The following is a 14,168-nucleotide window of genomic DNA, read 5'->3' as shown; positions in this document are numbered from 1 at the left end:
TCTTACTGTGGACGGAGCCGATCTTGTTGCTCATGGCGAAGCGGATCAGCTGGTTGCTGGAGTCGTACATGACGAAGATCTGGTCGACGCTGAGCTGTTGGCTCGCTGGCACGGCGCTCAGGACCTCCTCGTGCGGACAGCTCTGGAACTTGATGTTCTGCGTCCACAGGTAGCTGTGTGTGTGAAGGCTACCGTCGGGCATGCTAACGGTGTACTCCCGCCGCGACGAGGACGTGATCACTGAGAACATCACAGAGAAGAGCCAAGACTGAAATAGAGAGGATGCATTAAACCGCACAAACTCATGTTTCCTCTTTAGGTTAAAAGGGTTTTTAAGGAGAACATGGGAAGCTGTTTGGAATCAGTTTCTGCTGTTATTGAGATAAATGCATGGTGGCAAACACAGAACGTGATTTAGCATTTGTAAAAATAAGAGATGCTCGATGGAATGAGAAAAAAAAAGCATTTTTAGAAATCAGACATGCATTTTTGTTTTTTAGTTTTTAGAATGCAGTGTCATGCACGATGCAAAAGACGTGAGGGCAACGGTCAAAGACACCTGACAAGTGCATGTTTTTGTAGAAAAAAACCCAGTAAAGCAGCACAGTAGAATAGAAAAAAGTGATTTTTTTCTTATTTGAGATGCATTTAATTTAAAGCGTGCCATGTCATTCACGAGATGATGCACAAGATGAAACGGAGCACAACGGTCATCAAGCGCATGTTTATATAGAAAAACAACGGAAAAATAGTGAGTTATTAGTTTTACTTTAGATGTAGGACACATAAAAAATTACGTTTATTAAAATTATTAAGTTTTACATTAGGTATACCACATTTTTGACTATTTATATGTATAGTGACAGTATAAAAGCATGATTTCAGCACAAAATTTAATTTATAAAATGTATTATACACAGCTTAATTATAGTGCCTTAAAAGTAAAACTTTAATAATAATAATAAAATCTATAATAAAATATTTTTTATCCGAAATAGATAAAAAAATAAATAAACAAAACTGACATAAAAACTATATATATAAAAAAAAAAAAAAAGCTATAAAAAATAAATAAATTAATCGGAAAAATAATAAATAACTAAAAATTTTATGTTTTATTAAAAAAATATATAAAATATATAAATATATAAAAAATATAAAAAATATACAAAACATAAGTAAAAAATAAAACATATTCTAAATAATTTAAAAACTATAATACTATATTAATGATATTGCACAGGCTAATTTACATCTCTGATATCTAGATAAACTTAAAAAATACAAATAAAAACTATAAATAATTAAAATTGAAAGCATGTCTAATTAGGTGTAAATTAGTAATTCACTTCTTTTAAATCCAGCCCTTCATAATTACTATAAAACAGCTTAAATCTTACGTCTTACATCTAAATGAATAACAGAAATGCATGCACTTATTTGACTGCAGAGGTGCAGATGCGCTCCAGCTCTCACACAGAGTGTGTGAAACGAGGATAGTTCTCTGTCTGAGGTGGACTCACGGTTGCTGGAGTACTGGTAGATCTCTCTGTAGGGCTGGATCTGGACCGTGGCTCCTCGAGGCACCTCTGGGATCCTGCCGTCCAGTTCAGTGCTGATCATCAGGTGATCGTGTTCATCGATGCCACTGAACTCCTGTCTGATGGTCAGCCGCTCGTTCCCGGGCTGGAAGACCACCTCGGCCTGCCGTGTGAAAACCCCTCCTAGAGACCCCAACACAGGTCACACATTTAGGTTATAAGAGCACAGGAACGTGGTTTGAAAATGTTTCTAAACTGGTGACATGTCCAGTTTTCTTCTTGTGATTATAACATTATAAAAAGGTTGCAAAAACATTTCTCACAACATCCTATTAACTTTATTTTAACCCAGAATATAACTTTGAATTTTTTTATTTATTTGAATGTTTATTTTTAATATTCTAGGAACGTTAAAATGTTATTTGAAGGTTACAAAGATGTTATTTTTTTAACATTCTATTAACATTATAAATTTCTATTAACATTGTACATTTTTCTTCTTTTGATTACAACGTAATTTTAATGGTACAAAAATGTGTTTTAACATAAATGTGTTATTTTTTAATATATGTTATTTTGAGAACAGATTTTGAGATTTAATGATGATATAGTACAGAGGAAAGCAATATAATTGATGTTAAAGATAATATTATTAAAATAATAAAATTATATTAATAATAATAACTTATATAATACTATAATGGATATTATTAATTAATATGAATAATTACAATAATATTGTTAATATAAATTTGAATAACAGCATTAACGTAACAACAACTTGATTAAATGATTAATTATAATAATATTATGATATTAAGTTTATTCTTTTTAACATTATAATAATAATAATAAATAACAATGACAACAATATTATTAAATTTTGTTATATTATTATTGATAAATATTATGTATATTTGTAATATGTATTATGTAAATATATGATGAATATTATTATTTATTGTTAAAAATAATAATAAATATAAATTATTAAAATTATGAATGATAATGTTAATAATATTGTTAATATTTAATGACATTTACATAATAATAATAAATAAATAAACAATATAATAAATATTCATAATTATTAAAATGATTTAAGGTAATAAAACCGCTAATATTTAGTTAATATTATTAACAAAATAACAATATTATTATTATTATTACTCATTATTATTATTAAAAATAATACATTTTTAATGTTATTAATATTGTTAATATTATTAATATCATAAAATTGAATATTATTAATCAATATTAATAATGACAAAGCAGTAGCTGGAAACAAAAAACTCAGCTTTTGAGATGTTTGGACGATATTGTATCATGGTTGGAAATCGAATAAATGTTTCAGTTAATGTAATTAACTTAAAATAAACAATAATAACAAAAACAACAATAACTTAATGATATTATCAATATTAATTACAATAATAGCTAAAACCCGTCTGATTTTATCGGCCGATATGAGCCTGTCGCAGATATATCTGTATTTGTGAATTTGCCACCGATACGAAGACAGTAGCGCAAATCTTTGAATAAATGTTCAGAAGTGAATAGAATTGAAATAAAGTTAAATAAACTTCAACTTTACTGTTCAGTGCACTGATGTCAGACTCATTTTATTTATCGTTAAATTGTTAAATGCCCTGTCTCCATTGATCACCGCATTTGAGTGACCATTATAAAAAAATGTGTTTATACTGTATTCTATATATAGTACCAGTCAAAAACACACAAATGGGAAAGTGTCCAAACTTTTGATTGGTACTGTACTATATTTTACACAAAGAATATCGGCCGATATATCGGTTATATATATATATATATATATATCGCTAATCGATTGTTACTCCCTAATATCGGTTTTGGTATCGGTCCCCCAAAAAAACCCATATCGGTTGGACTCTAATAATAACACTAATCATTAACATTACTAACTTTTTAATAGTTGTATTTTTTCTTTTTAAGAGACAAGGAGGAAGCAGTAGCCTGAGTGATTATTGATCAGGTCTCACCGATGATGCTGAAGCCGTTGTGGTAGTCGGGCTGCTGCAGAGCGAAGGCCCATCCGATGGCTTCACCCAGAGCTGGCAGCGGCTGTAGAGATGGGCCGATGCTGGACGGGATGCTGCTGATGGCGATATACGCTCGACCGTCATTAGTCACCACGTACGAATGCAGGTCATTGTTAGAAAACTCCACAGGAGACGGAGAATCACCCACGTAGATCCTGCCACTGACCTTCCCGTTCATCCTCTGAGGCTTGCCTGGAGATTCGGAAAACTACGGGATCATTCACTGCTCACATATCACATTCAGGGATTTAATGTTGTTTATTAAGAAATGATGAAGGACGTTCATATTAATGCTTGGGATCAGTTTTATTATCATTAATTAAAACTAAAACCATTCAAAAATAATAATAGTTTTTTAAATAAATGTTAAATGTTATTAAAAATGTTTTTAAAAATAATTTATTTCAGTTTGTTGTCAAAGCAACATTTCTCATTTTTATTTAGTTTAACTTGATACACTTAATTAAAAAACCGAAACAATAAAAAAATGACACAAAATGAAACAATAAAATATAAATTAATAAAATTATATATTTATTGTATGTATCTATACACATACTTTACATTTCTATAGATATTTTGAAAATGTTTTTAAAATATATATTTTCTGTTTTCATTTAAAACTATTTTTTTTATTTAAAAAAAATTGCTTTGGAAACAGACTGATTTTTTTAAATACATATATTTTATATTATAAATATATATATATATTTTTTACATTTAATTCATGTTACAATATTTTTAAATGATTTAAAAAATTGTTTATGCTTTTATATTTAGTTTAAATTAACTCTAAATTAACCCTATTGCAAATGAAATTATACATATACTGATTATGTATGTTTAGATTTAAAATGATGTGACCCAGTGTTATTAAAATATACTATTATAATTTTTATTAATATTTTGAATTTTGTGTTATTTTTATATTTTCTGTTTTAATTTTAATTTGATTTAGTTTGTATAATTTTTGTCAATTCTATTATCATTACTTTTTAAAATTTCTATAGTTTTTTTTTCAAATAAAAAATTGCAAATTTTAATATAATTAAAATATAATATTATATATTTTTATTAACATTTAAAATTAGTTTATATTTTTTAATTTTCACTTTAATTTTAGTTTACTGATTTAGCTTTTTGTTAAAAAGTTTTTTTTACAATATCGTTTTTATATTTCAGTTTTATTTTTAGATATTTAAATGATAAAAAATTAAATAAAATACTTTTTTCATTTATATATTTAACATTTGTTTTATTTTATTTCACATGATTTTAAGTGAGGATATTATTATAATAATTTTTTATTGTGTGTTTTTGTTAAACCGTTGCGACTCACCCTCGGCGATGCAATCCTTGCCGTTGCCGTAATAACCAGGTTTGCAGTGACAGCAGTATCCATCAGCGTAATCCCTGCAGTCGGCAAACACAGAGCACTTGTGCTTGTTGCTGGAGCACGTCTCGTAATTATACGAAAACACTGGCAGGAAATATAAAGGAACATTTGATATGGACACAGTGTAGACTTGTTGTGCTGAACATCGTCAGTGTTTGTGTCTCACCGTCGACGTTCAGCTCGTCTTCATCGATGATCAGCACCTGCGGGTTCTGTGGCTGCTGAGGCTGAACGAAACGATAACGATGCTGAGGCTCGTCAGGGGTGGACGACTCTCCGAACGGCTCTGGACTGGTGGAGAGAGGTTCATACGGCGCTTCGGAGGTCAGAAGATCCTCATGGTGTCGAATCCACGGGACTGACGGCTCCGGGACCAGAGAGTCCAACACAGTCTCCTCAGACGTGACCTCTGTGACCTCCGTGACCCCTGTGACCTCTGTGACCCCCGTGACCTCTGTGACCACTCCGGGTGTGATGGAGGTGAATAACGGAGACGTGCCGATCTCGTAGACCCAAACGCCAGGCCGGCCCGAGTTTGTCTCCCTGAGAACGGAGAATATCTCAATTTAAAAAAAACACTGCTTTCATGGTGAACTCGCTCTCAAGGAAATCAATGGAGCTCAGATTATTAATAATACACTAATAACTCTGTTCAGAAGTGGGCTCTTACTGTGCGAGAGCGCTTATGGAGTCCTCGCTGTCTCCGGTGATGCGATAGTAAGCTCCTTGAGTGGACCCCCACCCGAACCATCCCTGGACCTTCCCTTCATTGAAGCCCACCTCGACCAGCTGATCTTCATCATCAATGAGAGTGGAGCCGAACTGCATGCTCTCCTCTGGATACAGCAGGATGGCATACGACGCAGACTCCATGTTTGCTACAACTAGCTGGAAGGTATTTCTCTGCAACAGATTCATGACAAGCTTGCATTTCAGGAAGGAAAGGCAAAACAGCTGGATAATGACAAAAGAGATTCTTTTTAGTGCTGCTTTATAGATTAGAACTGAATCTGCACAGCTGAAGAACTTTGCAACATTAACATCTTTCTGATTAACACTGTTAAGATGCTTTGAAACTATCTGTACTGTATACAGTGAAATGTAAATCAGTGTGACTTATCATAATGCATATTTTTCCATTTTGCAATAAAAACTGCATATTCATGCATTTTGCAAAAAAAAAAAAAAAAAAAAACGATTAGCGTATTATTGCTAACTTTACATTTTCTTGTATATTGAAAAACAAATGCAATACAAATTTGAAAAAAATCCATGCATATTGCAATAAAAAGTTTGCATATTCATGCATATTTCAAGACAATTACTTTACATTTTATTGTACTGTATATTGAAATAAAAAATACATATTCCTCAATACTGCAATAAAAAAATATCATATTCCTCCATACTGCAGGATTTTTTTTTTTTTGCATATTCTTGCATATTTCAAGACAATAACTGCATATCATTGCATTTTGCAAGACAATAAAAATTTTTTTTATTGTATTTTGAAATAAAAACCCTGCATATTCTTGAATATTTCAAAAAAATTATTGCATATTCATGGGAATTGCAATACAAAACTCCATATGTTCCAAGACAGTAACTTTGCATATTCATGCATATTGCAATAAAAAACAAAATTCTTTTAATATTCTTGCATATTGCAAAACAGTAACTTTGCATTTTCTTGCAGACTGCAATGCAATAAAAACTTAAAAAGGTGACTTGACTTGCCGGCTTAATATCTTAATGACATTAATAAGATTCAGACTTGAGGGACGTACCATATATTCACCTCCTGGTCCTCGTTCACCTTGAGGTGCCACGTTCTCCCAGGTGACGATGATGGCGTGAGTGGGTTTGATCTGTTCGTCAGAAGGAAACGCTTGCCTGATGTGCTCCGCAGCTCTCTGGAGCACATCAGGGCTTTTATCCTGGCGGAAATAGACGTACCCGGCCCCATCGGTGGTGTCCAGATCTCCCAGGAAGGCTGCAATCATACCAAAACTGGCCGGCATCTTCCCCAGGTACTCAGACTCATCGACCGGGTGACTCAGAGAGATGAAGCCATTGGTGTTCACCTGCAGAGTGTGTGACATGAAACATTAATACCTACAGATCTGAACCAGTATGGATCTGTTTTGAGCTTCTTATGACAGCGGCTAGGAGAAAAACTGATTTGTAGAGGTAACATAAATTAGTTTTGATTTAAATGACACCCTGAGTGCTAGTGTACTTACGTGCATAACTTTAAGGAATAACAATTTATATCATGTGGTTTGTTGTGATGCGGTAGAAAAGGTGAAAAATTCTACAGACATGTATATGTAGAGAGCATCTAGAAAAATTCTTTTTTTGTGCATTGCACAAAAAAAAAATCACACCTTTTTAACACTACAACAAATATTTTTGCATAATGCAAGAGAAAAACCTGCTATTTTTTGCATATTGCAATAAAAATGTTGCACATTCTTGCGTATTGCAAGACAAAAACATTGCATATTCTTTCATTTTGTGACAAAAAAGTTGCAAATTATTGCGTTCTGCCATTTACAAAGTTGCATATTCTTGCATATTGCAATAAAAATGTTGCATATTTTTTCATATCCCAATAAAAACGTAGCATATTCCTGCATATTGCAATAAAAATTGCATATTCTTATACATTACATTCTGGCATTTTGCAATAAAACATGTTGCATATTCTTGTGCATATTCTTGCATACTGCAATAAAAAAGACTTTTTAATAAAATACATATTATTTCATATTGCCGTAAAAAAGTAACATTTTCTTGCATACTGCAATAAAAATGTTATATATTCTTTCATATAGAAAACGTGGCATATTCCTGCACATTGCAATAAAAAATTATATTCTTTCTGAATGCAATAGAACTGCTTAAGGCACAAAAGCAATGTTCACAATTTTCAGGCAGAAATTAATAAAGCATAAAAAGAGCCCTGCTTGTAAACCAATGTAAAAACTGATGTGTTCTTCTTATAAATGTTTTTAATAGCAAGCATAACTTTTGCTTTGTTTAGTAATATTTCAAACGAGTGAGAACCGTGACACTCTTAGTAAACTGTTCTTGCATTAAATCCAAAGCTGCTCCTCAGTCCTGAAGCCTAAAACAAACAGGGCTGATTTTCTGTGATCTTTCTTTCCTAAGGGTGATGCTGCTTGTTACACTCGAATGCCTCCACACTTCAAAAGGTGTTGTGACATTTAAACTCTGTGTGTTTGTGTGTGCAAAAGCTTTTCTTTGATGAGTGTCTGGCAACTACTTAAAATAAAACTGCAGGGGAGCCGCAAAGCATGTGAGAAGAAGGTCTCCTCCAGCTCCTTACTGCTTATACTGGGTTTAAATCTAAACATGAGCTCTGTTAGAAAGTCCAGACGGGCTTCTCGGGATCTTGAACCTCAAGTAACGGAGGACGTTCTTCACACCAAAGTGAGAAAATCAAACCCCCACAATCTGTGTTTGACGTCTGCTTGATGGAGATGCGGAGAATCTCTGACAGCTGAAACAAACGCTTAAAGGGTTAACACACTTTTCTTGGGTCAGTTGCAGTTTCGACAAGTGATCTGATAGAAGACGTCTCTGTTTCTAGAGGTCAAAATAATTCACACAAGTATTAAATTACACAACAGATTCTCCTCAAACATCAGTATTAAAGCTCATAGTGGTTCTCATCCAAGGGGCTATACTTCCCAATGATTTGAAGTGAATTTAAAGTTAAGAATCAAGATATTTCTGTTTTTTAATCACCCCCTCAACAGCTGTTTTTCTTCTTTAAAGGACCCTCATAGACAATCTGGATATATGATGAAAAGTCATTTTTAAAACGTAATTTCTAAGCCTGAAAAAGTCATTACAACAGCATCCATTTTTATAATGAATATACACTGAACTCGTCATCTTGCACACAATAAAACATTATTTTTCTAAGTTGTAAATAAAACAAAAATGACTGAAGTACTTTTTTCTTGTATATTGCAATAAAAACGTTGCATCTTCTTACATATTGCAATAATACATTTTACACATCTTACATGTGCTTAAAAAAAACTTTGGATTGTCTTGCATATTGCAGGATAAAGACATTGCATATTTTTTACATACTGCAAATTTTATTAAGTGTAGAAATTGTGAGTAAAAGCAAAAAACAAAAATAAAGATCCTTATTTTTTATCCTTATCTAGTAAATCCCAAACGACTTGAGGTAATGCAGATTGAAAATAATAATAAACTACATACAGTAATATTATATTAAAAAAAAAAATCTGTATCTTCTTGCATATTGCAATAAAAAACTTATTCCAGGACAAAAACATTGCAAAAAAAACTCATGCAAATTAAAAAGACCAGGATGCTCCAAGAACAAGAATCAAGACATTTAATGAATTAAAAGAAACTTTAAGTGTCGGCCTTTCAATATTGATGTGAATAATGGAGGTTTTTAGAGTCATTATGGTTGGAATCCACTTCTAAAAGTCTCACATGCAGAAATGACCAATGATAACTCTTGGCTTTATGGAAGATGGACTGGAGATTGAGCACAGAATCAGAGTCACACCGTAGATCCGAGCGCTGAACCACTAATCCAGCTCTTGCAGCTGCTCCTCACAAAGGGAGGAGGTCCAGTCCATATGCATCGCCTCAGGGGAGGCCAGGAGAAATCAAAGCCACCTGGAGGAGCCACACAACCTCGCCCCGGACAGCAGGGGTACGGGAAACAAACGAGGAGTTGAAGAAGAAACAGATCCAGTCTGGTGCATGACTCAAATTCTTGAGAAAATCCCAAAAACAAGACGAAACGGAAATTAAACCCTATAGAATGATAAAGCTCTGCGTGCTACCAACACAATTCCTTTAGACTTCTCAACTGAAAAAGTCAAGTCAAATGTTATATCTTATAGCACAATGAGCATTGTTTCAAAGCAGCTAAAATTATTTAGTTTCCAGCCCTATAGGGTTCAAAAGTTATTTAAATAAACGTGAGTGCAACTTTGGACAGTTGGTGGCGCTAGAGAGATTGAGGTAGAGACTCCAAATTTGGTGTGGTTGATCTTCAGACTGTCCTCTATCTGTGTGCCAAATTTCATAAATGTTTACCTTAAGGTTCTATGGGAAGCCAAGCCACAGTCTCTAGAGCAGAAAAAGAAGACTAACAGATACAATAGGAGCTTTACACACCTTTTGTGATTGGACGCTAAAAACACTGAATCCAATATTTGGTAATAATATAGCACAATTCATTTAAAATGGTTGCAGCTAGAAAGTCAAAACACTTTCTATATCTTTAGTTTTTGATGTCCAGTCCAACAACAAGGTCTAGAGGAAAACTAGTAGAGCTGTTCCTCACAATCCTGAACTAATCCTGAATTTAAATGAAGTTCCAATGGGAATGGAAGCTCCTCCTACTTTTTTATTGTGTTCAAACCAGGTAAAATGGCAACCTTTGTTGAAGTCAGTCCATCAGGGATGTAAATGGTGTTGGAAATGAATAGACCACAGCAGGACAGGAGGAAGTGCTTATAGAAACCTCTGGGTTGGAGCCATCAAGTCATCTACACTGAAGCCTCTGGCAAAACGTCAACGATGAAGACTATCACAGATCCATCTGGAAGCATACAATGGTACTTTTGTCTACAGAACGGCTGACAAAAGAACTTCTTGACTTCTGTTTCTAAGAGCCAGTGTTTTCTGATCTGTTTGCAAAAACGGGAACGTTCCTATGAATTCTGTGGAACATCCCACTTTAAACAAGGAGGGATTCATTGGCTATCAGTGGACAGGCCATATGGAAAATGTAATTCCCTAGGGAAAGCTGTGAGAAATCACTGCACAGGAAATATAAAAAAAACAACTTTTTTGGAAGATCTCACATTATAATAAGTTGGAGGCTCTCCTAGACATTGAGTTTTACATTAGGAAGTCATTGTAGTAGATGCTTCCACGCTGATTAAACAAACTAAAGTGATAAACGTCTTAAACATTTTGTATATTGGAGCCAATGATTGTCTCCAGATTGGTTCCTGCAGTCTGCTTAGATGATTAGTGAACAATGACTTTGTGAAAATCAACCAACATATGAATGAACAATTAATAAGTGCTGGGAAAACAGAAGATTGTGTTCAGTTGTTAAAAGTGGTGAAAAGGTGGAGGAGCTGTAAAGAAAAAAGCTGTAAAACCATCTCAGTGATTGGAAATATCATGCAAAGTTAGTTTGGATTCCCAAAGAAGCTAACAGTTTTCAAAATAAGCCATTTTTTCACTATAAATTGCCAATTTAATCTTTACTTTAAAGAGTGTAATATGGGAAAAAAATAAAATAACTCCACCATAGAACAGATTGTGTTTGGTTAAACACTTGTAGAGAGTAATCGAAAGCTGTAGATCTCTGATCAACCTCCTGAACCTAAACATGCGAGACTAATGAGCACATTTATAAGAGAACCACATCAGAACAGACACCTAAAGTAAATATTTATGTCTCTCCCCAGTGTTTTTCTTTCTTTGGGGGGCTTTTACTGTAGATACACAACTTTCAAGACCAAGAAGGAGAGAAAGGGGGAGGGAGACATCTTAATATGCACTGAATAGCTGCTGGATTTGTAACTGAGGGTTTTAGTCAATAGGAGTTAAAGTGTTTTAATAAAAATCTAAATATCGTCACCGATAAGACGCTTTTAGAAATGCATGCTTCCTCTTGGATCTCGAAGAGGTTTTTTTTTAAAGATTTAATTCATTCATTCATACAGATAATGAATTCAGACTTTAGAAATAACCAGCAATCCAGAATAAACATAATTAAGCGTCATAATTCGAAACATTAGAGAAAAACGCGTTAGGATTATTAACATTTAATGCAAAAAAACAAAAAACAAAAAAAACAAGGGAAAAACGTGCAATGAATTTGGAAAGGTTACTTACGTAAACTTTATCGAACTTTCCTTTGAAGAAGAAGAGCGTTTGCTCCAGCTCGAGCTCTCGGACCGAATCGGTTGCAGAATCCAGAATCTTATCGCCGAACCGGATCCCGTAATCGAAGAGCTGCTCCCGGCTCAGACACCGGACCGACACCAGCAGAGCCAGAAGCCCAACACTGCGCACGAGAGCCATTAGAAACTCCACATCTGCGTGCGCTCACTGTAACGGGAGAGGCTCGGTGAGTAACGGGGATGAACTCTCGAAGAGACTGTGAGGAGTTCACGAGGAGCCTCGGACATCATTTACATCACTAGAGAAATCTGACCCCCTGGAGGACGACGTCACCACAAGAGGTCGGGTCGGGTGGGGTGCTCTTAAGTACCTATAACTACTAAACTCGTTTAAATTACAAGTGTATCGAAATTAGGACTTCACGTCGACAAAAATAAGAACTGTCGCCTTTAAAACTGCTTTGGTACGAATTTATGTTTCACAACTGAATACTATTTACCAGTCTTTAACGACGGAAACATCAAAGACTCTCTGTGAGGAATCTGTTACAATATGAGCTGGATTTGTTTCAACATTGCTACAAATAATAATCGCTCTTATAGTGTTCATCATCTGTTTGATTACCTCTGCTTAATTAATTTGGCCGTACAAATAAACTTGAATTGAATCTAAAGCGCCCATACTAAAGTGGTTTAATTAATTATACATATAAGATACATTTTCAAACGTTTCAGTAAATTTATAAGTGTGTCAGAGGCAGAGCACATTTTTCATTTTGCTCCTAAAGTTACCAAAGTTATCACTTTTTCAATTAATTTAAATTTACCAACTACATAAAAATAAAACTATGTATTTAGTATACAACCTTTAACAGCAGAATCAATAAATTAACCTAATCTGCGAAAACCACTTTGCGACAAAAAACAGACTACTGTTATATATATATAAATAAAATAATAATAAATAAAAATAAAGTGCTGGGTTTGTTGTAATAGTACCCATAAGTGATTTGATTTCAAATTTAAGGGGCATTTTATATGTTTTAAAAAAGGCATAAATTAAAAAAGCATGTATTTTAATCTGGCGCTAAAACCGCGTTCTCTGCGTGGTAACCATAGCAACAGCGCTTTTTGTAACAAAAACGTACTTTACATTGACGAAACATAACTACAGTAGTCATCTATTACTTCACTATGAATTCATATTTTACAATAACATAAAAATGACTGTGTACAGATAAAAAAAATTGGACTTATAGGAATGCTTCGCGAAAAAAAAAATCCTACTTTCATAAAAATCATAAAAAATTCATAAAAAAAGTTTCAGAAAAAAATTACAAGTGCGTCAGAGAACATTTAACAACAGCGTGCTACACAAACACTATATTTTAAAGAAAATCGTACGATTCATTGACAAAACATAACTACTTTTACTATTTAACTTATTTCACAGCTACATAAAAATACATTTCAGCGCTCTTTCTACAAGTCGCTAACAGTTGAGTAATCAAAGGCTGCATAAAATAAATAAAATGCATTTTTTATTTGTGCTGAATTTGACTGGTTTTCTAAAGCATATTTGTGGAAACAAGAAGCTCTGTCCTCCCCAGCGTTAAGAGCCCGGGCCCTTCAGGGGTCAGTGTACTTCTGAGGGACCTACACTGACACATAATCACTTTACAACCTGAAGTTATTAAGTAACTAATCTCAGTCACAAACACAGATTCTGAGCCTTTTCCACAGTCAGACCGTAATAAATGAATGAAAGCATCCTTATTGTGTAGTTTCCATGTGCAATATTCCATATATATTATACAAATGTGATTCAGAGAGTCTTGAAAGTCATTTCTAGTGGACTATTTGATATGATATAGCTCTGCAAAGCTCTGGCGTGTGTTTCTCTGCACAGGTACAATTATGTTTCGCAACCAACACATCTGCAGACAAATGAGAGACGGCAGAGGAATGTCCCGTTTAGTCACTTATTCTGCACAACGACCAGTTTTCAGCAGCTTCGGATGAGGTGAAGGCTTCAATAAGTGCTGCATTCCAGCTGTAACGTCTGCAGTTACCAAGAGTTATTGATCTGTTCCAGATCTTCACTGCCAGCAACCTCTCAACAGTCAGGGTTGCCAGGTTTTCAAAACAAAACCCGCAAAATTGATACAAGCCCAATTGCATTCCAGGGGTAAAAAAACAT

The 14,168-nt window shown here is 34.0% G+C and overlaps 1 pseudogene; it reads right to left on the bottom strand.

The window, feature by feature from the left end:
- The window catches only part of LOC113083284 (nidogen-1-like), a 26,556-nt pseudogene extending 13,992 nt beyond the window's left edge, over positions 1-12,564 (bottom strand).
- Positions 12,565-14,168: the final 1,604 nt, after the last annotated feature.

This window comes from Carassius auratus, unplaced genomic scaffold, assembly GCF_003368295.1.
Source record: "Carassius auratus strain Wakin unplaced genomic scaffold, ASM336829v1 scaf_tig00037506, whole genome shotgun sequence".
In the NCBI taxonomy this organism is placed as follows: domain Eukaryota; kingdom Metazoa; phylum Chordata; class Actinopteri; order Cypriniformes; family Cyprinidae; genus Carassius; species Carassius auratus.
The sequence above is the reverse complement of the archived record's forward strand: the minus strand, read 5'-3'. Positions and strand labels throughout refer to the sequence as shown.